This window comes from Eubalaena glacialis, chromosome 17 (genome assembly GCF_028564815.1).
Source record: "Eubalaena glacialis isolate mEubGla1 chromosome 17, mEubGla1.1.hap2.+ XY, whole genome shotgun sequence".
NCBI classification, from domain to species: Eukaryota; Metazoa; Chordata; class Mammalia; order Artiodactyla; family Balaenidae; genus Eubalaena; species Eubalaena glacialis.
Genome location: NC_083732.1, coordinates 104015 through 129497, shown reverse-complemented (window position 1 = coordinate 129497; position 25483 = coordinate 104015). Strand labels below are relative to the sequence as shown.

Below are 25483 nucleotides of genomic sequence, written 5' to 3'. Positions count from 1 at the left end.
AAACTTCATTATGTTATTCTTGCAAGTTTCCTGTAAGTTTGAAATTTTGTCAAAATAAAAAGTTATCCTGCCCCGCCCCAACACACACACAGAATAACTATATAAGCCCAGGTTGATGCCAGGAAGAAGAATGGGAAACAAATACAGTCAATTCTCATTATTCAAAGTAGTTAATGTTCTATAAAGTCGCCAAAAACAACGAATTGGCAAATACTGAACCATTGCTCCTCAGGGAATACAGCGTAGTTCCTGTCAATATGAAACCTTACTTTTTGTGTGTTTCTGTTTAAAGACACCTTATTTAATATATATAGCTTATTCATTAACATTGAACTCAGCACTGTAACTCATGCCTGAACAAAGCTTATCTAACACACATACTTTCTCCATAATGCACATCACAGATGTCCTGCACTTAGGAACACCAGACAGCACTTCAGCACTATGTTTGGGGGCCATTTTAAACAGTGACATCACCAACACAAAGCACAAAAATGTGAAAAACGTGGCACTAAAAAGACCAAGAAAAGGGCCCTTGTTTAGAGTGTGAGAGCTAGAACAAGCAGAGTGGGGCCTTGGACCTCGGTTGGAAACATGGGTGTCAGGTGACTCAAAATTTTCCCTGCTCTACATATGCCTGCAAATGACTATAAAAGCACCAAGAGCACTGATTTGGGGATTACAAATAAATTTGAGCAAATAGGCGATTTCATAAATATAGAATCTTTGAAAAATGAGGACTGACTGTACTTTGAATAGAGCATATTTCAGAAAAAAAGCAACCAATTAAAACACAAAAAGGTTAAACTCTGCTTCACTGCTTTACTATCCACATCAGCCCCTCAGAGACCACTTTTCCTTCTTATTGGTGCTCTGCTCAATTTTTCATTTTTTTTTTAACATCTTTATTGGAGTATAATTGCTTTACAATGGTGTGTTAGTTTCTGCTTTATAACAAAGTGAATCAGTTATACATATATTCCCATATCTCTTCCCTCTTGCATCTCCCTCCCACCCTCCCTATCCCATCCCTCTAGGTGGTCACAAAGCACCGAGCTGATCTCTCTGTGCTATGCGGTTGCTTCCCACTAGCTATCTATTTTACGTTTGGTAGTGTATATATGTCCATGCCACTCTCTCCCTTTGTCACATCTTACCCTTCCCCCCTCCCCATATCCTCAAGTCCATTCTTTAGTAGGTCTGTGTCTTTATTCCCATTCATTTCTTAAGTACATCATGCTTATGTATTTTATTTACTCATTTTGAAACTTTACTCCCTATAAAACCAAATGCATTCCACTATACATCTGTGGGATACTCCCCTTGGAAAGAAGTGAAAATTTCTAAATATTGTTTTGGATATCATGTAATAAATTTGGGGAACAAATCAGATGTCTAACAATCCAAAAAGGAAGTTTCCTTGGGTATCTGAATAATATATGTATCCCAATGTATCCCAATGGCTCTAGCCACATACTTGAAGGATGTCAACCCTTTTTCACCCAGAAATTGATCTACATTAAGCAGAGACAATGATTCAGTGGCTCTCAAATCTGTTCCTGTCAAATATGAGGAACAGATGTAAAGTTTTAACCACGTCAGCTAGTCGGTAGGCACTGTGATGCTCAGAGCCTGTCCTATCAAGTTTATTGTGCATTTGTTTTTTCCTTCTCTCTGGCAACAGAACGTTTCTCAGGCCTGTCACTCACTGCTTTGGTTACATCTGCCTTGTCCTTTGCTTCTCTGGATTTCATCCATACTCAGATTCTTTACGGACTAGAACCCTCTAACTTAATATAAAAGACAGAATTCTAACGTCCTCATCTTCAGTCTGTCAGTAAACATGTACTGAGTGCCCACTGCAGGCAGACACTCTGCCAGGCCCCAGGGATACAAGACGAGCAAGAAAGACTTTGCCCTCCAGCAGCTCAGGCAGTGGCAACAGAGACCCTCCCACAAATTCACTGACGTGAGGGCCTGAGCCCAAGTTCTGATACCTACTATCCGGGCCTTCAACAGCACTCTTCAGCCTCCCCTTCTGCTTCCCCAGCCAATCTGTTCTACTCCCCTTGCTGCTGCCAAGTGGAGCATTTCCAACACCACACCTGCATCCATGGAACTCTTTGCCAGAAATCACCTCTCCTCTTCCTTTAGTCTCTCCAACTCTGCCACGGATCCCGGCTCATCTTTTCCATGAAATATCCCTCAATGCCTCCACTTAATCCCTCCCTCTGGGACAACAGCCTGTTTCCTGCCCCATCTACTCCTTTCCCTAGAATAAGAGCTCCTGAGGGCAGGAGTCTCATGCCTCTTCATCTTATCCCCAGTGCATGGCACTCCCCACTGAGGTACTCACTAAATGACTCTTGAATGAATATGCAAATTTCTTGACTATTACCACACCTGTCACAAAATCTAAAATATCTAAAGTAAATAAGTCAGTAAGTATAAGCCTAAGGGTAAACACAGCTCTCAGGCTGCGTTAAACTCATTTCCATTTCATCTACTTATCCTCATAAACAATACCTCCACCACAGCTCTCTAAAACATGTGTATTTCTCTCTCCACAGTGTTTACTCAGCCACAGAGCAGGTGCTTACAGGCGACTTCACTACCCAGCCTTCTCATCCATCCACATTTCTAGTGACAAAACACACTCCCACCACCACAGTTTTGGGCGACCAATCTGGCCAGGGATAATCATAGGACATCAGCCTGGCCACAGTAACTGGTCCAGGGATGCCATGGGACCCAAGTTGAGGCAGTCAGAGGCCCTCTCCAGGACTTTTCTAACTGGGGCTACTGGAGAAGACTCTCTTCTTCCCAACTTGGCCAAGGCTGTGACCCCAAAGCAGCCAGCCACCTTGCCCCATATAATATGAAGAAACCTGAGAAAGAAAGAAGAGGCACAAATCATGCTCCAGGCTGTAAGTCAGGTCCCTGAGCTGCCCAGGTGCCCAGATGCTGTCAACTGCAAGCCAACCCATCAATCTTCTGTGCCTCTGCCCAGCTGAAGTTGGCCTTCAATCACCAGCTACTGAAAGAGCTGGACCACAATACTCAGTAAATATTCCTACTGAGCTGAAATGATTCACTGAGCCCTCTGAAGGTATACAGCTAAAAACAGTTTCCATCTTCAAAGACCTTGGGTTCTAAGGATATAATTAGAGTGGAGGAAGAAACAGACCAAAATTGGGCTGATGAGCTCAAAAATAGATTGAGAGAATGTTTCCTGGAGAAAGCTGTCTTGGACTTGAACAAAGGAAGAAATGTACTTTGGAGATGGCTACCCATAGGATCCTTGATTTTCCAGGCTAGTCCTAATTCCAAATGTCCTGAGATATTATCCTCCTCAAGCATAGAAACATCCAGGAAATTTCACAAGCAGCACACAAATCCTTTCAGCTCCCATCTTCAAGCTGTGCTGTCAGACTGACCTGGCCTGAGTCACCGCTGCGCTACTGGTTGGCTACACTGACACTTCTCAAGATCCAGTTTCTGTATCAGTAAAATGAGAATAATAAATATACTTATCTCAAGACCACTACCAAGATAAAACTGACACTAATGACAATACTATGAAATAATAGTACCACAAACCACCATAACGGAAGGTAGAAGAGGAGCTGATTAACATTCAGGAGAATTAATATGAGAACATACTTTAGACATTTTTTATAAAGATGCTTATATTTTCATACACTATGATTCATAAAAATACTGTCTTAATCTAATGACCAACTATAATATTTCAAACCTCAAAAAATAAGAAAAAGCAGCTTACTGATTAGAACTCTACGGCCTCTCAGACAGTTTAAGGAGCACAAGGGAATTAAGCAACTTCCCTGGTGGCGCAGGGGATAAGACTCTGCGCTCCCAATGCAGGGGGCCCGGGTTCGATCCCTGATCAGGGAACTAGATCCCACATGCATGCCACAACTAAGAGTTCACATGCCACAACTAATGAGCCCGCCTGCCGCAACTTAGATCCGGCACAACCAAATAAATAAATATTTCAAAAAAACATTAAAAATAAAGAAGAAGAGAATTAAATGACTCATTGGAAAAGGCCAGTTTATTACAGAATCAAAGTCACTATTCCATGAGCTGCCCCCATAACCAGTGCTCTAGCCTTCTCATCTTTCTCACAGTCAGGCAATGCCGATTAAGAAAGCCCGACCCTCCTGATATGGGGACAACAGACGTTAATAAATAAGAAAATAAAGGGTATTAGAACAAGTCTGAGAAGAAACATGTAAGTAAAATAAATTTTCACAAGGCATAACAAAATTTTTGAAAACTGCCTATAAGGTTCAAGACAACTTTGCCCTTTCCTTTGTTTCCTGCCAGGCTGTCTTTCCAACTCTCTTCAGTCTGACCTGCTGGACCCCTCAGGGTTTGGCCCAAGGACTACCTTCTTCACGAATCCTCCTGTACTGTTATAGCCCTCGGTCATCCTCCTTGAACCACTCCTTTGGAAATCAGCACTTCCAATAGCACCTCCACTGCCACAATAGAGAATGCTATTTTCATGTGTTTATGTCTTCTATGCCCCCAAAACCAGGATTCACTTATAACTTATGTTCTACAAGTGGCAAACTCTAAAAGTGCTAGCTTCCAGAACTTGCTGGTTTATCCCTTGTCTGCTAAATAATTTCAGCATATACTAAATAAGTTTAGGGGTCACCTAAATCATTGCTTCATTTAAGGAAGTTCATATCTATACTACCTTTTCCATTCGTGGAAGAGTTTTTTCAGGAAAGAATCCATAGCCATTCCAGTGTTTTAAAGTTTTCGGTCAGAAAGGCATTAAATCATGTAGCAGTTTAAATTCATTTCTTCTTCTGTCATCAGAGAAAATAAAGGAAATGGTTGCCACACTTTGTATAATTTTCATATACTTTCAAACTTAAGATTACTATGGCTAAGTACTAAATGTCTGGAATGTACAATTATGCTTAACCTTACAGTACAATAATCACCTAGTTTTGGTATCATCAAACACCTAAACTGTTCAAACAAACCAGACTAATTTACTACAGCTATTCTAAGACTCTGATGCTAGAATCCTAACCTCTAGCAATCTAGCCCTCTTTTTCTCATTCTTCTCAACAATCCGGAACTTCTTAACGTAACAATGTTGGAAATATGGTGATGTATTTAATTTTCAACACTTGAAAAGAAAAGCAGAATTATTTTCCACTAGCCCTGTACACCAGCTCAGAATACCATTAGTCCGAAACTTATTTTTTTCTGAAATGGAAAATTCCTCTGCTAGAAACCAAGCTCCCATGCCAGGCTGCCTAAAACCACTCTTGGCTCCACTGACATTACTCTTAATCCAAGGATTTAAAAGACATAAAACAATGACAGCTGCTAATACATCACACTCTGGGTCCAATTTTATTTTACTAATCACTCCCCACTCAAAAGCAAACAATGACTTTGCCTTGGTTCTTTCCCATTCCTGCTTCCTCACTGTTGAGAAGCTGAAGCACAGCAACCTATAAACTCCAACTGTGATAAATTTATTCTCATACAAAGGCAGGATTATCAGCAAGACCCCTTCAAAGGCTACAGGTTCAAGTCTTTGTCCCTCCTTCCCTCACAGTCCTCTAACCAAATCTCTACTTACAGTTCAACTTTAACCCGCCTACTCTTCAGAAGACGAAAGTCTGAAAAAAATTACAATAGACTTTAACTTAAAAGCAATCAGTTAAAAAGGCGCTTAATAAAAGCTATTTGTGACAAACCTAGAGCCAACATAATACTCAATGGTGAAAAGCTGAAAGCCTTTCTGCTGATTCCTGGAATAAGACAAGAATGGCCACTCTCACCACTTCTATTCAACATAGTATTAGAAGTCCTAGCCACAACAATCAGACAAGAAAAAGAAACAAAAGGTATCCAAACTGGAAGAGAAGAAATAAAACTGTCATTATATGCAAATGACATGATCTATATGTAGAAAACCCTAAAAACTCCACACAAAAAACACTAGAACTGATAAATTCAGCAAGGTAGCAGGATACAAGATTAACATTCAGAAATTGACTGTATTTCTTTATACTAACAATGAAATATCAAAAAGGGAAAGTAAAAAAAAAAATCCCTTTTAAAATTGCATCAAAAATAATAAAATACTTAGAATAAAACTGACCAAGGAAGTGAAAGACTTATACACTGAAAACTATAAAACATTGATAAAGAAAGCTAAAGATAATTTAAAGAAACTGAAAGATACACCACGCTCTTGGATTGGAAGAATTAATATCGTTAAAATGGCCATACTACCCAAAGCAATCTACAGATTTAATGTGATTACCATCAAATTACCCATGACATTCTTCACAGAACTAAAACAAATAATCCTAAAATTTATATGCAACCATGAAAGACTCAGAACTGCCAAAGCAATCCTGAGGAAAAAGAACAAAGCTGGAGGCATAACCCTCCCGGGCTTCAAACAATACTACAAAACTACAGTAATCAAACAGTGTGGTACTGCCACAAAAACAGACATATAGATCAGTGGAACAGAATGGAGAGCCCAGAATTAAACCCACACACCTACAGTCATTTAATCTTTGACAAAGGAAGTAAGAATATACAACAGAAAAAAGACAGTCTCTTTGGCAAATGGCGTTGGTTAAGCTGGACAGCTGCATGTAAACCAATAAGTGAGAGCACTCCCTCACACAATACACAAAAATGAACTCAAAATGGCTTAAACACTTAAGTATAAAATAGGACACCACAAAACTCCTACAAGAGAACACATGCAAAACATTCTCTAACATAAACTGTAGCAATGTTTTCTTAGGTCAGTCTCCCAAGGCAATAGAAATAAAAACAAATATCAACAAATGGGACCTAATCAAACTTATGAGCTTTTGCACAGCAAAGGAAACCATAAACAAAACGAAAAGACAAACTATGGGCAGGGAGAAAATATTTGCAAATGATGCAACCAACAAGGGCTTAATTTCCAAAATATACAATCGGCTCATATATCTCAGCAACAAAAAAACCAAACAACCCAATCAAAAAACATAGGCAGAAGACCTAAATAGACATTTCTCCTAAGAAGATACACAGATGACCAATAGGCACATGAAAAGATGCTCAACATTGCTAATTATCAGAGAAATGCAAATCAAAACTACAATAAGGTATCATCTCACAGTGGTCAGAATGGCCATCCCATTAAAAAGTCTACAAATAATAAATGCTAGAGGAGTGTGGAGAAAAGGGAACCCTCTTACACTGTTGGTGGGAATGTAAACTGGTACAGCCACTATGGAAAACAGTATGGAGGTGCCTTAAAAAACTAAAAATAGAGTTACCATATGATCCAACAATCCCACTCCTGGACATATATCCAGAGAAAATTCTTATTCAAAAAGATACATGCACCCCAGTGTTCACAGCAGCACTATTTACAACAGCCAAGACATGGAAGCAACCTAAATGTCCACTGACAGATAAATAAAGATGTGGTATATGATTACAATGAAATACTACTCGGTCATAAAAAAAGAATGAAATAATGCCATTTACAGCAACATGCTTCCCCTACCAGTGTGAGAGCGCTTCTTATAATTTAGCAGGGTCTCCAGGCTGAAAGATGTCATGTGTGAGAATTTTAAGAAATGCGCATCCACATCCTGACGGCCAGAAATGAATATCCACAAGCACCCTTTCAAAGCTTTTATCCAAACTACCTCTACCAACTCTACATCTTAAAGTAACTTCATACCCTTGTATATAAGACAAAACCATGCAAAACAAAGCCCCAGAAGCCCCCTTTCCCATTCTAAATTAGTGACCTCCTGGATCTTGTTTTATTTCCAGTTTGTGGAAAATGTTGTAGTGATCCTTCTGGTAAACAGGAGGTTGGCAACGAATAGAAACACCTCTCCTCACACTCTACCGGATCATAAGCAGGTCAGATGAACGTGCCAGCCTGTTGGTATCTGTGTACTACGAGAATCTGGTACCTTGGAGGGCTCTGATTTGGTACAAGGGAGACGCCCTGTTGCCAGGATAAGCACTTGCCATGTGAAATTCAGGCTCACAAAAACTCTCCCCTGCTATCTCTGACCCCAATTTTAGTACCAGGTTTTTTCACTTTCTAGGATTCAAACACAAAGGAACCAGTGTCCAAAGGCAAGTGATATAGGCCTTAAACTTGCTGCCATCCTTAATTTCCTCATTCATAAACTTTCCTTAGAAAACCCAAATCCCCATTCCTCTTTTTAAGTAGATTGCTGCCTTCAGCCCCGATGGCCAATAGCAGACATCTATTTCCCAATGGATGAGAGAGACTCCTTCATCTTCTTGGTCATGGTTGGGATGAGGTTCATGTGGCCATCCACACACATGGTCATGCAACTCTCCAGCTGCCACTTCACCTGAAGCTCTTTACTCCCCGCATCTATTGAATCTTTCGCTTTGTCGTTGCAATACATAGCGTACCGGGCCAGGCGGTCCTGGAACTTCTCCAACTCGCTGGTCACCAGGGCCTGGGCTTGAGCCAGAGGTGCATGGCAGCGCTCAATGCACTGGTGCACTTGCTGCATGGACGCCTGGCTGTCCTCACAGCAGGCGGCGCTGCACCGGAACATGAGGCCCTGCATCTTCCGGATGTTCTCTCTCCAGACTTATCACCATAGAGTCCACCGCCTCCTGCACCCGGAGCTGCTGCAGCTCTGCCACGGCGACCCCGCGCTGCTCCCTGCTACGCCAGCGCCCACATGGACTCCCACACACGAGCCCGCCCCCCCTGAATTAAGACTTTTACCTAATTATGGGACTTCCTTGGTGGCGCAGTGATTAAGACTCCGTGCTCCCAATGCAGGGGGTCCAGGTTCGATCCCTGGTCCGGGAACTAGATCCCACATGCATGCCACAACTAAGAGTTCGCATGCCACAACTAAGGAGCTGGCAAGCCACAACTAAGGAGCCCTCGAGCTGCAACTAAGGAGCCCGCCTGCCGCAACTAAGACCTAATGCAACCAAATAAATAAATTACTTTTACCTAATTGTAAACCACCTCAGATATAATTCTGTAATCACACACTACTAAAGTAAAACCACCTCCAATGAAAAAAGCACAATCGTTTAGCTATCACAAACTGAATATTTATGCTACAGATGGAATGTTTGTGTCCCCCCCATAATTCATATGTTGAAACCTAATCCCCAATGTGATGGTATTTGGAGGTGAGGACTTTGGGAGGTGCTTAGTTCACAAGGATGGAACCCTCATAAATGGGACTAGTGCCCTTATAAAAGAGGTACTAGAGAGATCCACTATGTGTGGACAGAAAGAAGATGGCTATGAACCATGAAGTGGGCCCTCAACAAACACTGAATGTACTGGCACCTTAATATTGAACTTCCCAGCCTCCAGAACTGTGACACATTTGTGTTGTTTATAAACCATCAGCCTATGGCATTTTTGTTACAGCAGCCTGAACAGACTAAGATAATTCAGTAGCTGCCAAACGTCACTGCAAATGTTTCATGTCTATTACCTCATATAGATCCTAGGTGATATTTTAGGCTGAAATGAGTAGTATCAATTCCATTTTACAGATAAAGAAACTAACTGTTGAAGACATATTTCAAGATCATATATCTGTAAATAGCAAAGCCAGTATCAAAATTCAAGCTAGTTTAGGGTTAGGGTTAGGGTTTTAATAGGGCTACATTTTTCTGCAAATGAGAAAAAGACACTCCCTTCTCAAGTCATTGTACTTCCATATATTTGGAAATTGTCATAACATACTGATTTTATTAGGAAAAATGCTTTATTGCCATCTACTGAAAGAGTAGCATAATAAATATACAAATTTTGCAGGACATCACTATGAATGGGGCCTCTGCGGGCACTGCAGTTTTCAACCTGCACGACCAAATGCAGTCACTCTGGTGGTTAAAAACAAATGGAATTTCAATATATTTTTACCATTATTGAACACTAAATTCAACAAACCAGTGCTTGTAATCACTTAAGCACAAAAGACACAGAGAAATATCATGAACCCTGTCCTCAAGAAATCAATATGATCATTAGACCTGTCACAACGCACAATACAGAGAAGTAAAATAACAGAAGTTAGTATAAACATATAGAGGCAGTATGAAGGTTGCAGAGATTAATTCTAAAAACCACTTTTTAATTTCTTTCCCTCACTGAAGCCTTATAGTAACTCTGTGAGTTAAGGCAGCAATCACAAATTCACTTCAAAATGAGAGCACATGAATGTGAATTAGGGAGAGACATTTGCAGACTAAGAAGAGGATTTGTGTTTGTCACAAACATGGGCTCTTATGGTGTGAAAAGAAAGACAACCATGCGTAAAAGACTTATTAGGAAAAGACTGAAAAAGTAAGCATGCAGTAAAGAATCTAACCTCACCTAAAAGGAAGGCTAGGGAATTAATTCCCTGGTGGTCCAGTGATTAGGACTCGGTGCTTCCACTGCTGGGGCCTGAGTTCGATCTATGCTTGGGGACCTAAGACCCTGTAAGCTGCATGGAGCAGCCAAAAAACAAACAAACAAACAAGTCTAGCCTTTGTCCTTGGCTCCTGGAAAGTAATGTCTATGCCCTTGGAATACCATGGCTGATAGAAGTGTCTTTCTTTGCCTGAGAGCTTCAGTTACACCACACAGTCTAATAATGTGATTTAGGGTGGTGGCTAATCACACCCAATACTGTTACCATGGGGGCTGGTGACACCAGAAAGACAGTATGATTTAGAGTGGAGGCTTTGAGTCACACACAGAAGAACTGGAGACTGAGATCAGCCATTTATGTCTATGTAATAGAACCTTAGTCTGTTCGGGCTACTATAACAAAATGCCATAAAGTAGGTAGCCTATAAACAACAAACACTTCTCAAGTTCTAGAAGCTGGGAAGTCCAAGATCAAGGTGTCAGCAGATTCAGTGTTAGTGGTGAAATCTGGCAAAGGCTCACTTCCTCACCAATGCTGAAGGGACGAGGGATCTCTCTGGAACCTCTTTTATAAGAGCACTAATCCCATTCATGAGAGCTCCACCCTCATGACCTATTTACTTTCCAAAGACTCCACCTCCAAATACTACCACACTGAGGATTAGGTTTCAACATATGAATGGGGGTTGGGAATAGAGAACACAAATATGCAGTCCATAGCAAAGCCCCAGTAAAAACTCTGGACACCAAGGCTCAGGTGAGGTTCCCTGCTTGACAATAACCCACCTATACAGTCACACATTGATACCAAACATGTAACTCATCCTGACTCTGAGAAAACCACAAAAGTTCCATGACTGGAACTCACATGCCAATTTCAAAACTTACTACAAAATAATAGTAATCAAAGCAGTGTGGTACAGGCATAACAATAGACCCAGTCAATAGAACAGAATTCATAGTCCAGAAAAACCCATACATCTGTGGTCAAATGATTTCTGTCAAGGGTCTGACAAAAAATAACAGAAGTTAGTATAAACAGTGGTTTCAGACATGACATAAAAGGACAAGTTAACAAAAAATGAATAAACTAAACTTCATCAATATTGAAAACTTATGAATTTCAAAAGATATTATCAGAAAGTAGAAAGACAATTCACATAATGGGAGAAAATATTTGCAAATCACATATCCAACTAAGAATCTAGTACCCAAAATATATTAAGAACTCCCACAACTCAATAACTCAGTTTAAAACTCGGTAAAAGTCTGATAGACATTTCTCCAAAGAGGGCATACAAATGACCAACAATCACATAAAAAGATGCTTGATATCATTACTCACTAGGGAAACACAAATCAAAACCACAGTGTGAGATACCAACTCCCACCCGTTATAATAGTTACTGTCAAAAAATAAATAAGTATTGGCAAGGATATGGAAAAAACTGGAACCCCTGTGCATTGCTGGTAGAAATACAAAATGATGCAGTTGCTATAGAAAATGGTACAGTGGGTCCTCCAAAAAATTAAACATACAATTACCATAGGATCTACCAATTCTACTTCTGAGCAATTCGATTTCCCAAAAGAACTGAAAGCAGGGACTCAAATGGATGTTTGGGGTTTTTTTTTTTTTTAATATTTACTTATTTATTTTGGCTGTGCCAGGTCTTAGTTGCGGCACGTGGGATCTTCGTTGCGACATGCAGACTCCTTAGTTGCAGCACGCAGACTTCTTAGTTGCTGCATGCGAACTTTTTGTTGCGGCATGCATGCAGGATCTAGTTCCCCGACCAGGGATCGAACCCAGGCCCCCTGGATTGGGAGCGTGCAGTCGTACCCCCGGACCACCAGGGAAGTCCCTCAAATGTATGTTTAAATATAAAAGTTCAAAATAACATTATTCACAATAACTAAAAACTGGAAACAACACAAATGTCCACCAATGGATGAATGGATAAACAAAATAAGCATGTATATATAAAGAAAAACTATTCACAGCCTTAAAAAGGAATGAAATCCTGACACATTGTAGGTTTGCGACCTCAGGAGTCCCCAGGTGAAGTCTGAAACTGGTGCCCATGCATAGAGGACAAGGAGAGACCAAAGAAGGAGGTAGATCACTCCAGATTGGTAGCTGGCAGTTTTAATATGCAAGGGAACTTACACACGAGCCAAGATTCACACACAGGCTGGTCTGACTCCACAATTCAAACTCCTTACCCCAAGCCAGCATTTCTTAAGATGCAATCCAAGATCTGATGAGGAACTAATATCCAAAATACATAAAGAACTCCTAACAACTCAACAACAAAAAGACCAACAACTCAATTTTTAAAGTGGGCAAAGGACCTGAAAGAGACATTTCTCCAAAGTAGATATACAAATGGCTAATAGGCACATGAAAAGATGCTCAACATCACTAATCATGAGAGAACTGTGAATCAAAACCACAATGAGATACCACTTCACACCCATTACAAATGACTACTATTAAAAAAAGTTAAAATTTTAAAAATTAAAAAAAAAAACAGAAAATAACAAGTACTGGCAAGGATATGGAAAAACTGAAACCCTCATACATTCTGATAGAAATGCAAAATGATGCAGTCACTGTGGATAAAAGTATGGTGGCTCCTCAAAAATAAAAAATATAATTACCATATGATCCAGCATATATCCGAAAGAATTGAAAGCAGAGACTCAAACAGATATTTCCACAACAATGTTCATAGTGCCATATTCACAAGAGCCAAAAGGTGGAAACAACCCAAATGTCCATCAATGGATGAATGATAAACAAAATGTGGTACATACATACAACGGACTACATTCAGCCTTAAAGAAAATAAAAAATTCTAACACACGATACAACATGGAATAACCTTCAAGACATTAAGCTAAGTGAAATAAGCCAGACACAAAAGGACAAAAATTATGATTCCACTTATATTAGGTCCCTAAAGTCATCAAACTCAAGAGACAAAGTAGAATGGTGGTTGCCAGGGGCTGCGGGGAGGGGAAAATGAGGAGTTGTTAATGGGTATAGGGTTTCAGTTTGGGATGATAAAAAGTTCTGGAGATGGATGGTGGTGATAGTTTCAGAACAACATGAAGGTACTTAATGTCACAGGCCATAGACTTAAAAATTGTGAAAATAGTAAATTTCATTCAATTTGACCACAATTTTTAAAATGCAATCAAGGGCAATGCACATCAGAATCACCACGTATGCTTTTAGAGATAGTAAATACTCAAACCCCAAATTAGAATCTTGAGTGATGAGAGGCCCACCAACCACCCTGGTGAGTTAGGCACCATTAAAGTTTCAGAACCACCACCAAGAACACTGGATTAAAATCCAACCTCTAGGGACTTCCCCGGTGGCGTAGTGGTTAAGAATCCGCCTGCCAATGCAGGGGACACGGGTTCGAGCCCTGGTCTGGGAAGATCCCACATGCCACGGAGCAACTAAGCCCGTGCACCACAACTACTAAGCCTGCGGTCCAGAGCCCGCGAGCCACAACTACTGAGCCCAGGCGCTGCAACTACTGAAGCCTGCGTGCCTAGAACCCACACTATGCAACAAGAGAAGCCCCCGCTAACCGCAACTAGAGAAAGCCCACGCACAGCAACGAAGACCCAATTCAGCCAAAAAAAAAATCCAACCTGTATGGCTTTACCATACAGGTAAACTAAACACAGAACAAGCTTCTCTGCGCATGCTTGGAATATTCTGCTACAGTAAAATACACAATGTTGGGTTAAAAAGTAAAAATGCTATAGGCTCTATTGAATTTTTAAAAAGGCTGAGGAAGAAACAGAAAGCTTTACATCCCAGTGGCTTGAGGCTATAAGAAGAAAATCCTCAATATGAAAAACAGGATGCCAGTCATGAGACACTGCATTCAGGATTCCGAAGTTTCCTATCTTAATCTGTTCCACCCCTTAGGCCATCATTCAACCATGCACAAGTTTCTCATTAACTTTTTTTTAACTCTCTCGCCCCATCATGCTATCCCTTGCTCCTTCTCTTCCCCAGCATACTTATATAGAGATTTGTCAACACAAAGATTTTATTCTTCAACTACTGCAATGTGATTTCTTCATTAACCTCTCCTCAAAACTGTTTTCCCTTTGATTAATGGATTTCTCCACACTCATAAGTGTACATTTGTTACCTACGTTATTTTAATGCATAAGTGACAAAAACTGAATGCAGAATTCAACAAAACTGGTTCAAAATAAGGAGGGACTTATACAGAATGTTCAAAGATAAATATTTTTGAGATCTTAGTAAAATTGTGGCCAGAACTCAGGCACTAAGTATGTTTCTCTTCTTTCTATAAATAAATTAGTTATTGGGTAAATAATATGTACTGTTTTTCTCGGTCATAGCTTTTAAGAAGAGATAATCTAGAGCTACACCAACCGGACAGGCTTTCTTACACATAACTTTTTAAAGAAATTGTTCATGTGTGTTTCAATCTTTACAAAGTACTCCATTTTTATTGCTCTTAAAATTACAATAAATATTTTAAAAGCATCACCCTGTTCCACTATTTGTCCATTCCAAAAACTGAGTACAAAATTATGTACCAGGCACCAAGCCAGCAACCTGACACAACTGTTTTAATACATTGCTGCCCTATTTACGTCTTCTGATTATATGTTTTAGTTGTATCCTTAAGATAGACAACATTGTATTCTGCTGCCTTTCTTTGCTTAACAGGAATTTTCTGATGCTCTAGAGGTTCTGCTCCTTAAAAGAACAGAAATTAAAATCTACAATTTTATGAGAAGCCAATAGAAATCTTATTTATACACAAGAATAAATGTTCTGTTTCTGATCTTATCAGGATGGAAAAGAATACAGACTGATTTTCAAAAAAGTAACTATGTAATACTAACGACCCTAAGTTTTAAAATAGTAACATCAATTTTGCAGTAGATATGAGAACTGAGAGGACTTTCCTGGTGGTACAGTGGTTAAGAATCCGCCTGCCAAACAGGGGACATGGGTTCAAGCCCTAGTCCAAAACGATCCCACATGCCAAGGAGCAACTAAGCCTGTGTGCCACATCTACTGAGCCTGTGCTCTCGAGCCCACGTGACACAACTACGAAAGCCCATGCTCCACAACAAGAGAAGCCACCACAATGAGAAGCCCACAGTGAGCATAGCCCCCACTCACCACAACTAGAGAAAGCCCGCGTGCAGCAATGAAGACCCAATGCGGCCAAAAATAAATAAATAAATCTATAAAAAAAAAAAACTTAAAAAAAAAAGCATTGAGAGAAAAACGTTTAACAGGAAATACATGAAAGTGCTTATTATATCACCTGATTGTAGATTTACATGTGTTATTTTCTACTGTATTCTTTCTTTTATAGCTATTCTACAATAGGTGCATATTATTTTTATTATCAGAAAAAAAAAAAAATTTTTTTAACTGCTGTTCTAAACTGCACGTATTAAAATCCCAACTATCTTTCCAGCTTGAGTCCCTGTTGCAAAAGGAACGTAAGTACTCCCCCTGCTGGTTATTTAAATAGTTCCCCAAAACTAAGAGCAGTGTCTAGAAGCTAATGAAGATTTTAAATCAAATCATGAGAAAATATTTGCAAACAAAGCAACTGACAAAGGATTAATCTCCAAAATATACAAGCAGCTCATGCAGCTCGCTATCAAAAACACAACCCAATCCAAAAATAGGCAGAAGACCTAAATAGACATTTAGCCAAAGAAGATATACCGATTGCCAACAAACACATGAAGGATGCTCAACATCACTAACCATTAGAGAAATGCAAATCAAAACTACAATGAGGTATCACCTCACAATGGTTAGAATGACCATCATCAAAAAATCTACAAACAATAAATGCTGGAGAAGGTGTAGAGAAAAGGGAACCTTCTTACATTGTTGGTGGGAATGTAAATTGATACAGCCACTATGGAGAATACTATGGAGGTTCCTTAAAAAACTAAAAATAGAACTACCATATGACCCAGCAATCCCACTCCTGGGCATATACCCTGAGAAAACCATAATTTAAAAAGAGTCATGTACCACAGTGTTCACTGCAGCACTATTTACAATAACCAAGACATGGAAGCAACCTAAGTGTTTATCAACAGATGAATGGATAAAGAAGATGTGGCACATATACACAATGGAATATTACTCAGCCATAGAAAGAAACGAAATTGTTATTTGTAGTGAGGTGGATGGACCTAGAGTCTGTCGTACGTACAGAGTGAAGTAAGTCAGAAAAAGAAACGAAACTGAGTTATTTCTAGTGAGACAGACGGACCTAGAGTCTGTTATACAGAGTGAAGTAAGACAGAAAAAGAAAAACAAACACCGTGTGCTAACACACATATATGGAAGCTAAGAAAAAAGAAAAATGGTTCTGAAGAACCTAGGGGCAGGACAGGAATAAAGACGCAGACATAGAGAATGGACTTGAGGACATGGGGAGGGGGAAGGGTAAGCTGGGACGAAGTGAGAGAGTGGCATGGACATATATACACTACCAAATGTAAAATAACTAGCTAGTGGGAAGCAGCTGCAGAGCACAGGGAGATCAGCTCCGTGCTTTGTGACCACCTGGGGGGTGGATAGGGAGGGTGGGAAGCAGATGCAAGAGGGAGGGGATATGGGGATATATGTATACGTACAGCTCATTCACTTTGTTATACATCAGACACTAACACAACACTGTAAAGCAATTATACTCCAATAAAGATATTAAAATAAATAAAGAAATTTTAAAAAGAAAAAAAAGACAATACTTGGACTATGAACTTCAGAGCAAGTTAACACGACATCAGAAAACAATCTATTTTGAGTTTATTTTTGTGTATGGTGTTAGGGAGTGTTCTAATTTCATACTTTTACATGTACCTGTCCAGTTTTCCCAGCACCACTTATTGAAGAGGCTGTCTTTTCTCCACTGTATATGCTTGCCTCCTTTATCAAAGATAAGGTGACCATATGTGCGTGGGTTTATCTCTGGGCTTTCTATCCTGTTCCATTGATCTATGTTTCTGTTTTTGTGCCAGTACCATACTGTCTTGATTACTGTAGCTTTGTAGTATAGTCTGAAGTCAGGGAGCCTGATTCCTCCAGCTCCATTTTTCGCTCTCAAGATTGCTTTGGCTATTCGGGGTCTTTTGTGTTTCCATACAAATTGTGAAATTTTTTGTTCTACTTCTGTGAAAAATGCCAGTGGTAGTTTGATAGGGATTGCATTGAATCTGTAGATTGCTTTGGGTAGTAGAGTCATTTTCACAATGTTGATTCATACAATCCAAGAACATGGTATATCTCTCCATCTATTTGTATCATCTTTAATTTCTTTCACCAGTGTCTCATAATTTTCTGCATACAGGTATTTTGTCTCCTTAGGTAGGTTTATTCCTAGATATTTTATTCTTTTTGTTGCAGTGGTAAATGGGAGTGTTTTCTTAATTTCACTTTCAGATTTTTCATCATTAGTGTATAGGAATGCAAGAGATTTCTGTGCATTAATTTTGTATCCTGCTACTTTACCAAATTCATTGATAAACTCAAAATGGATTAAAGACCTAAGTGTAAGGCCAGACACTATCAAACCCTTAGAGGAAAACATAGGCAGAACACTCTATGACATAAATCACAGCAAGATCCTTTTTGACCCAGCCCCTAGAGAAATGGAAATAAAAACAAAAATAAACAAATGGGACCTAAAGAAACTTAAAAGCTTTTGCACAGCAAAGGAAACCATAAACAAGACCAAAAGACAACCCTCAGAATGGGAGAAAATATTTGCAAATGAAGCAACTGACAAAGGATTAATCTCCAAGATTTACAAGCAGCTCATGCAGCTCAATAACAAAAAAACAAACAACCCAATCCAAAAATGGGCAGAAGACCTAAATAGACATTTCTCCAAAGAAGATATACAGATTGCCAACACACACATGAAAGAATACTCAACATCATTAATCATTAGAGAAATGCAAATCAAAACTACAATGAGATATCATCTCACACCAGTCAGAATGGCCATCATCAAAAAATCTAGAAACAATAAATGCTGGAGAGGGTGTGGAGAAAAGGGAACACTCTTGCACTGTTGGTGGGAATGTAAATTGATACAGCCACTATGGAGAACAGTATGGAGATTCCTTAAAAAAACTAAAAATAGAACTACCATACGACCCAGCAATCCCACTACTGGGCATATACCCTGAGAAAACCAGAATTCAAAAAGAGTCATGTACCAAAATGTTCATTGCAGCTCTATTTACAATAGCCAGGACATGGAAGCAACCTAAGTGTCCATCATCAGATGAATGGATAAAGAAGATGTGGCACATATATACAATGGAATATTACTCAGCCATAAAAAGAAACGAAATGGAGTTATTTGTAGAGAGGTGGATGGAGTTAGAGTCTGTCATACACAGTGAAGTAAGCCAGAAAAAGAAAAATACAGTATGCTAACACATATATATAGAATCTAAGGGAAAGAAAAAAAAAAAAGGTCGTGAAGAACCTAGTGGCAAGACAGGAATAAAGACACAGACCTACTAGAGAATGGACTTGAGGATATGGGGAGGGAGAAGGGTAAGATGTGACAAAGTGAGAGAGTGGCATGGACATATATACACTACCAAACGTAAAATAGCTAGCTAGTGGGAAGCAACCGCATAGCACGGGGAGATCCGCTCTGTGTTTTGTGACCACCTAGAGAGGTGGGATAGGAGGGTACGAGGGAGGGAAATGCAAGAGGGAAGAGATATGGGAACATATGTATGTGTACAACTGATTCACTTTGTTATAAAACAGAAACTAACACACCATTGTAAAGCAATTATACTCCAATAAAGATGTTAAAAAAAAAAAAATCTAACTACTCACTTCATACTTTTTCTTCCCTAAGTTTCTTTAGCTACCTCTTTCACCGAATGTCTTCCACACTTCCAAACTTTTCTCCCTACATCCCAACCCATTAGCTTTCCTGATGAAAACCCAAATTATGAAGCAAGTATTAAGAGTACTGAATTAAATTTTAACTTGCTTTTCCTAAGTACGTATGTGGGCCTTGAATATACCTAGCTCCAACTCCATGTGCACTTATATTTTAATTAAATTGAGTCATTTAAGACGAAATGGACATAAGAAGACACTGGAACAATGCCTTACAAATTCTGAGGAAAACTGATTTTCAATCTAAATTTCTCTACTCAGCCAAATTATTAATCAACTATGGGAACAAAATAAAGAAATTTTCAGACATGCAGAACTCAAAAAAACTTTTAACACACTCTTTATTAGGAAGATACTGGAGAATATACCACACAAAAGGAGGAAATAAGCCATATTGCCTGACTAGGAACAGGCGTAAAAATTTTTTAATTACCTATAATTAAGTAAAAAATGATGTAAAGAAAAACATGTAGCAATGATTTACTACATTAAAATAATGGTTGCACAAGAAGGAAACAAAGTACACTACTTGAGTCTTCAATGGGCCACATTTATGTGATCATAGTATTAATATTTATTTCTGGTTTAGCAAAAAACTGTAACATAATAATGAAGGATAACAGAGATATGGAATGCTCACATAAGACAGCTAAGTCCTCATCTGCCATACTAGGTAATCAACAGATTAAATATTGGGTTGGCCCCAAGTGCATTTGTTTTTTTCCATAAAATGGCTCTAGTAGCACTTAGTTGTCTTTAACTTCATTCGAAACAATTTTGTTAGACTGTACTGTAACAGCTGTCGTATCAGCATGAATTTAAAAAAAAATTTACCATATTGGTGAATTTTTGTGTAGCCATCTTAATATTGAAGATGGAAGAAAAAAGCAACATTTTCAGCATATTATGCTTCATTTCAATAAAGGTAAAAACTCAACTGAAATGCAAGAACAGATTTGTGTAGTGTATGGAGGAGATGCTGTGACTCATCGAACGTGTCAAAAGTGGTTTGCGAAGTTTCACGCTGGAGGTTTCTCACTGGACAATGCTCCATGATTGGGTAGACCAGCTGCAGTTGACAGCGATCAAAATCGAGACATTAATTGAGATCAACATTATACCATGCGGGAGATAGCCGACATACTCAAAATATCCAATTCAAGTGTTGAAAATCATTTGTACCAGCTTGGTTATGTTAGTCGCTTTGATGTTTGGATTCCATGTAAGTTAAGTCAAAAATAACTTTCTTGACTGTATTTCCACATTCGATTTTCTACTGAAACGTAAAAGAAAGTTCCATTTTTAAAACAAATTGTGATTGGTGATGAAAAGTGGATACTGTACAGTAATGTGGAACAGAAGAGATAGTAGGGCAAGTGAAATGAACCTCCGCCAACCACACCAAAGGCTGGTCTTCATCCAAAGAAGGTGAGGTTGTGTATACAGTGGGATTGGAAGGGAGTCCTCTACTACAAGCTTCTTCTGGAAAACCAAACGATTAATTCCAACAAGTACTGCTCCCCATGAGACCAACTGAAAGCAGCACTCGACGAAAAGTGTCTGGAATTAGTCTATAGAAAACACATAATCTTCCATCAGGATAACACAAGACCGCATGTTTCTTTGATGACCAAGCAAAAACTGTTACAGTTTGGCTGGAAAGTTCTAATACATCCACTGTGTTCACCAGACATTGCACCTTCGGCTTTCCAATTATTTTAGTCTTCACAAAATTCTCTTAACGGAAAAAATTTCAATTCCCTGGAAGACTGTAAAAGGCACCTGGAACAGTTCTCTGCTCAGAAAGATAATAAGTTGTGGGAAGATGGAATTATGAAGTTGGCTGAAAAATGGCAGAAAGTAGTAGAACAAAATGGTGAATACGTCGTTCAGTAAAGTACTTGGTGAAATAAAAAAGATGTCTTTTATTTTTACTTAAAAACTGAAGGAACTTCTGGTCAACCTAATAATTAATGTGTTTTTTAAAATAAGAAAATAAACTCCAGAAAAATCAACTAAAAGAATTAGTGATTTCCAAACTTCTGATCTAAACAAGATGGTACAGATCTGTTTCTCCCAGATTCTCCCCACTAAAAACAACTATAATCGCTGAAAATAACATAGAGACTGGTGACAATTCTGGAAGTAGCAAGCTGGTTTGGGAGCCCAAGACTGAAGAAATAACAGAGTAACAAGGTGAATTATGTCCCAGCACCCAACAGAAGGTGACACAGACCCCATGTTTCCCCATCCCCAACCTAGCTCATTCCTCCTCTTGATCAAACAGGAGTCTCTCTGACAGTATCAACTAAGCCCAGCACCACCAGAGGGAGAGAGCAATTGGGAACCCTGCCAATAATAAATGATCAAGGGAATCCCAATGGACCCAGATCTCCTTCCATTAGAGATTCCAGGAAAAGAAAGAGAGTGGAGAGAGGTGGAGAGATTAGGTGTCAGTAGGAAAGATCTCTTGACAACTCACACACTACCCAAGAATCACTCTCTGTGTCTCTCAGAGGCATGGGGGATCCCAACACAGCAAGAACCTGACAAGGGAAGCTTCTTGGTCACTGTGTGCCTGAGATTCTCTGCTCCTTCACCAAGAGACCCTAGCAGGTCAGCCTGGGGAACCCCCTTCTGTTCCCTAAGGTTACTGGCACTAAATATGCCGAGCAGACCAAAACAACATCACAAAGGCTCTAAAAATTAAACTGCCATTAGAACCACAATCCACAAAAGTAGGTCAGGACCTGTGTGCTTGATCTTAGCAGCACACTGCAACAATAAAATACTTAAGTAGAACCCAGCGTCTCCTAAGATAGACAAAACGTCCAGAATACAACTGAATATTGTTCTTCATACTAAGAACCAATACTATCAAAAAACAAATAAGAAAAACAATCAACTGATGCCAACAAGTAAATCAATCTGGTGCTGGAACTATCTAACAAGAATTTTTTAATAGCTGTCATAAAAATGCTTCAATAATCAACTGCAAGTTCTCTTGTAACAATGAAAAATTAGAAAAAAAAATTATAAAAAAGGACCAAATGGAAATTATAGAACTGAAAAATACAATTACCAAAATAAAAAACCTCCTGGTTAGACTCAGTAGTAAAATCATAACTACAGAAGATAGAATCAGTAATTTTAGTCCAATCAATAGAATTCAACTAATCTGAACAACAAATTCAGACAAAATATAGTGAAGAAAAATGAATAGAGCCTCAGGGACCTGTGAGACAATAACAAAGGATTCATCATTCATATCACTGTTCCAAGAGGTAAAGAAAAAGAAATTAAACTGAGAAAGTATTTTAAAACATATCAGCTCAAAATTTCCTACATTGGGTAAAAGATATAATATTTCTTCAGTTTTAATAAGCTGAAAGAACCCCAAGCAGGATAAACCCAAAGAAACCAATAGCAAGACATCAAAATTAAACTTCTAAAGATAAAGAAAACTTTGGAAAAGAGCCATGATACCATACTGCCTATACAGGAACACCAATTCTAGTGACAGAACTCTCATCTGAAATCTTTGAGCCAGAATGAAGTGGGGCAATTATTTTTCAGTTCTTAAAGAAAATAACAGCAACCCAGAATTTGATATCCAGTAAACAGTTCAACAATCAAGGGGAAATAAAGACATTTTAGACCCAAAAAACAAAAAAAAACTTAAGTATTTGGAAACCAGCAAATACACACTTAAAGATTGGTAAAAGGAAGTACTCAAACAGTAGATAATGATTTTTTTCTTTAAATCTTGTGAGCAGTGTGGAAAAAGGAAAAACAGAAACTGCAGGAGTATGGATAAATACAAAACACAATCCTCCTCAAGAACTGTATAAATCATAGTCAATGAATATGAAATATGAAACAAAAGTCACAATACTAGGTAACATTAAAGGTACCTAAATGGAAAGTGAAGCTTCCACATTTTACTAGAAGTGATAAAATGCTGCATATGTAGACTGTGGTAAGCTACACATGTATTATTGTATATCTAGAAAAACCATTGAGAAAATGATACAACAAAAAAAGCTAAGAAAAACTATAAATAAATCAAAATGGAAACCTAAAATTGTTTAAGTAACTCCAAAAAGGCAAAAAAAGAGAAAGGAAAGAACAGGAAGAAAACAACAAAATGGCAAACTTGAACACTAACATATCAATAATTTTCTCTTACATGTAAATGACCTAAATACATCCATCAAAAGACAAAGCCTGGCAGAGTAGATTAAAAAACATGAACCAACCACATGCTATTTGGAAGAAACTAATTTCAAGTTCAACACTATAGGGAGGTTGAAAGTAAATGAATAGAAAGATATGACAAGTAAACTCTGACAACAAAAGTGGCTATATTAGTATCTGGTAAAGTAGACCTCAGATCAAAAGGAAATTTCTAGAAACAAAAACAGAAATTATGTAACAATAAAAGAATAAATTCAACAGAAAGATACAACACTACTAATTTTATAAACACCAAACAACAAAGCCTCAAAATGCATAAAACAAAACTGATAAAGCCGAAAGAATAAATACATAAATCCACCACTATAGTTGGGGATTTCGACACGTGCCCACCATGCTCAGCAACTGATAGAACTGCTAGGTAGAAAATAATATAAGTCATACAAGATCTCACCAAAAAAACAAACAAAAAAACCCTAACAATACCTAACTGACACATAGCACACCACCCAACAAAAACAAAATACATATTATTTTTCCAAACACAAAGGAACATTCACCCAAATGAAGCATATTCAGAGAATAAATTTAAGAGACTGAAATCATACAGAATGTGTGGCTTAATCATAAATGAATTAGAAACCAATAACAAAAACAAAACGGATAAATGATAAAAACATGAATAAATAACAAGCCTCTGATTCATGAATAAAACACAGTCTTTAACAGAATTTTTTAAACCTACAAAATTAAATGAAAAAAGAAACAGCATATCAAAATATATGAGATGCAGCTAAAGCAGAACTGAGAGAGAAATTCATAACATTAAATACAGTTGACCCTTGAACAACACAGGTTTGAATTGCATGGGTCCACTTACACATGGATTTTTTCAATAAATACCTACTCCAGTACCACATGATCCACAGGTGGTGGAATCCATGGATGTGGAACCACGGATACAGAGGGCTAACTGTGAAGTTATACATGGACTTTCAACTGCACAGGGGACCAGCCTCCTAAACTCCACACTGTTCAAGGGTCAACTTATTTTCACTGGAAATGAAAAAAACTCTCAAATCAATAACCTAAATTCCAACCTCAAGAAACTAGAAAAACAAAAAATAACTAAAGCAAGCAAAAGGAAGAGAAGAAATAGTAGGAATCAGTTCATTTCAAAACAGGAAAACAACTATTTTTTAAAGCAATAAAACCAAGAGCTAGTCCTTCAAGAGACAGTTACAATTAATACACATCTAGGAGGACTGACAAAAAACAAACAGAGAAGACACAAATGACAAATATGAGTCTGAAATAGGGGATATCACTACAAATCCTACAGCCATTAAAAAGATATAGGAACACTACAAACTTTGCACTCATAAACTCAATAACTTAGAAGTCAACCAATTCCTCAAAAACCACAACTTCCAAAACTCAACCAAGAATAGATAATGTAAACAGACCTTATAACCAACAAATAAATTGAATTTGAAGTTTAAAAGTCCCTGAAAACAAACCACTAGGCCCAAGTGATTTCATTACACAATTCTAACAAACCTTCAACAAAGAATTAACGTCGACTTTATATAATAACTTCCAGAAAATAAAACAAGAAAGAACACTTCCAAACTTTTTAGGAAACTAACACTACCCTGATAAGAGTCAGGCAAAGACAATATAAAAAAAAAAATCTACAAACCAAATGTCTCTTATGAATTTAAATGCAAAAAAAAACCTCAAGAGAATATCAGCAAAAGGAATCTAATAACGTTTACAAAGAAATGTACACCAAGGCCAAGTGGGGTTTATTTCAGGTGTGCACGGCTGATTTAACA

The 25483-nt window shown here is 38.4% G+C and overlaps 1 protein-coding gene and 1 pseudogene across 6 annotated transcripts in view; both read right to left on the bottom strand.

Moving 5' to 3' along the window:
* The window catches only part of SPIDR (scaffold protein involved in DNA repair), a 367405-nt gene that overhangs the window by 329539 nt on the left and 12383 nt on the right, over nt 1-25483 (bottom strand). The gene's annotated exons all lie outside the window — the stretch shown is intronic.
* LOC133077280 (protein FAM136A-like) overlaps nt 8304-25483 on the bottom strand; it is a 28986-nt pseudogene continuing 11806 nt past the window's right edge.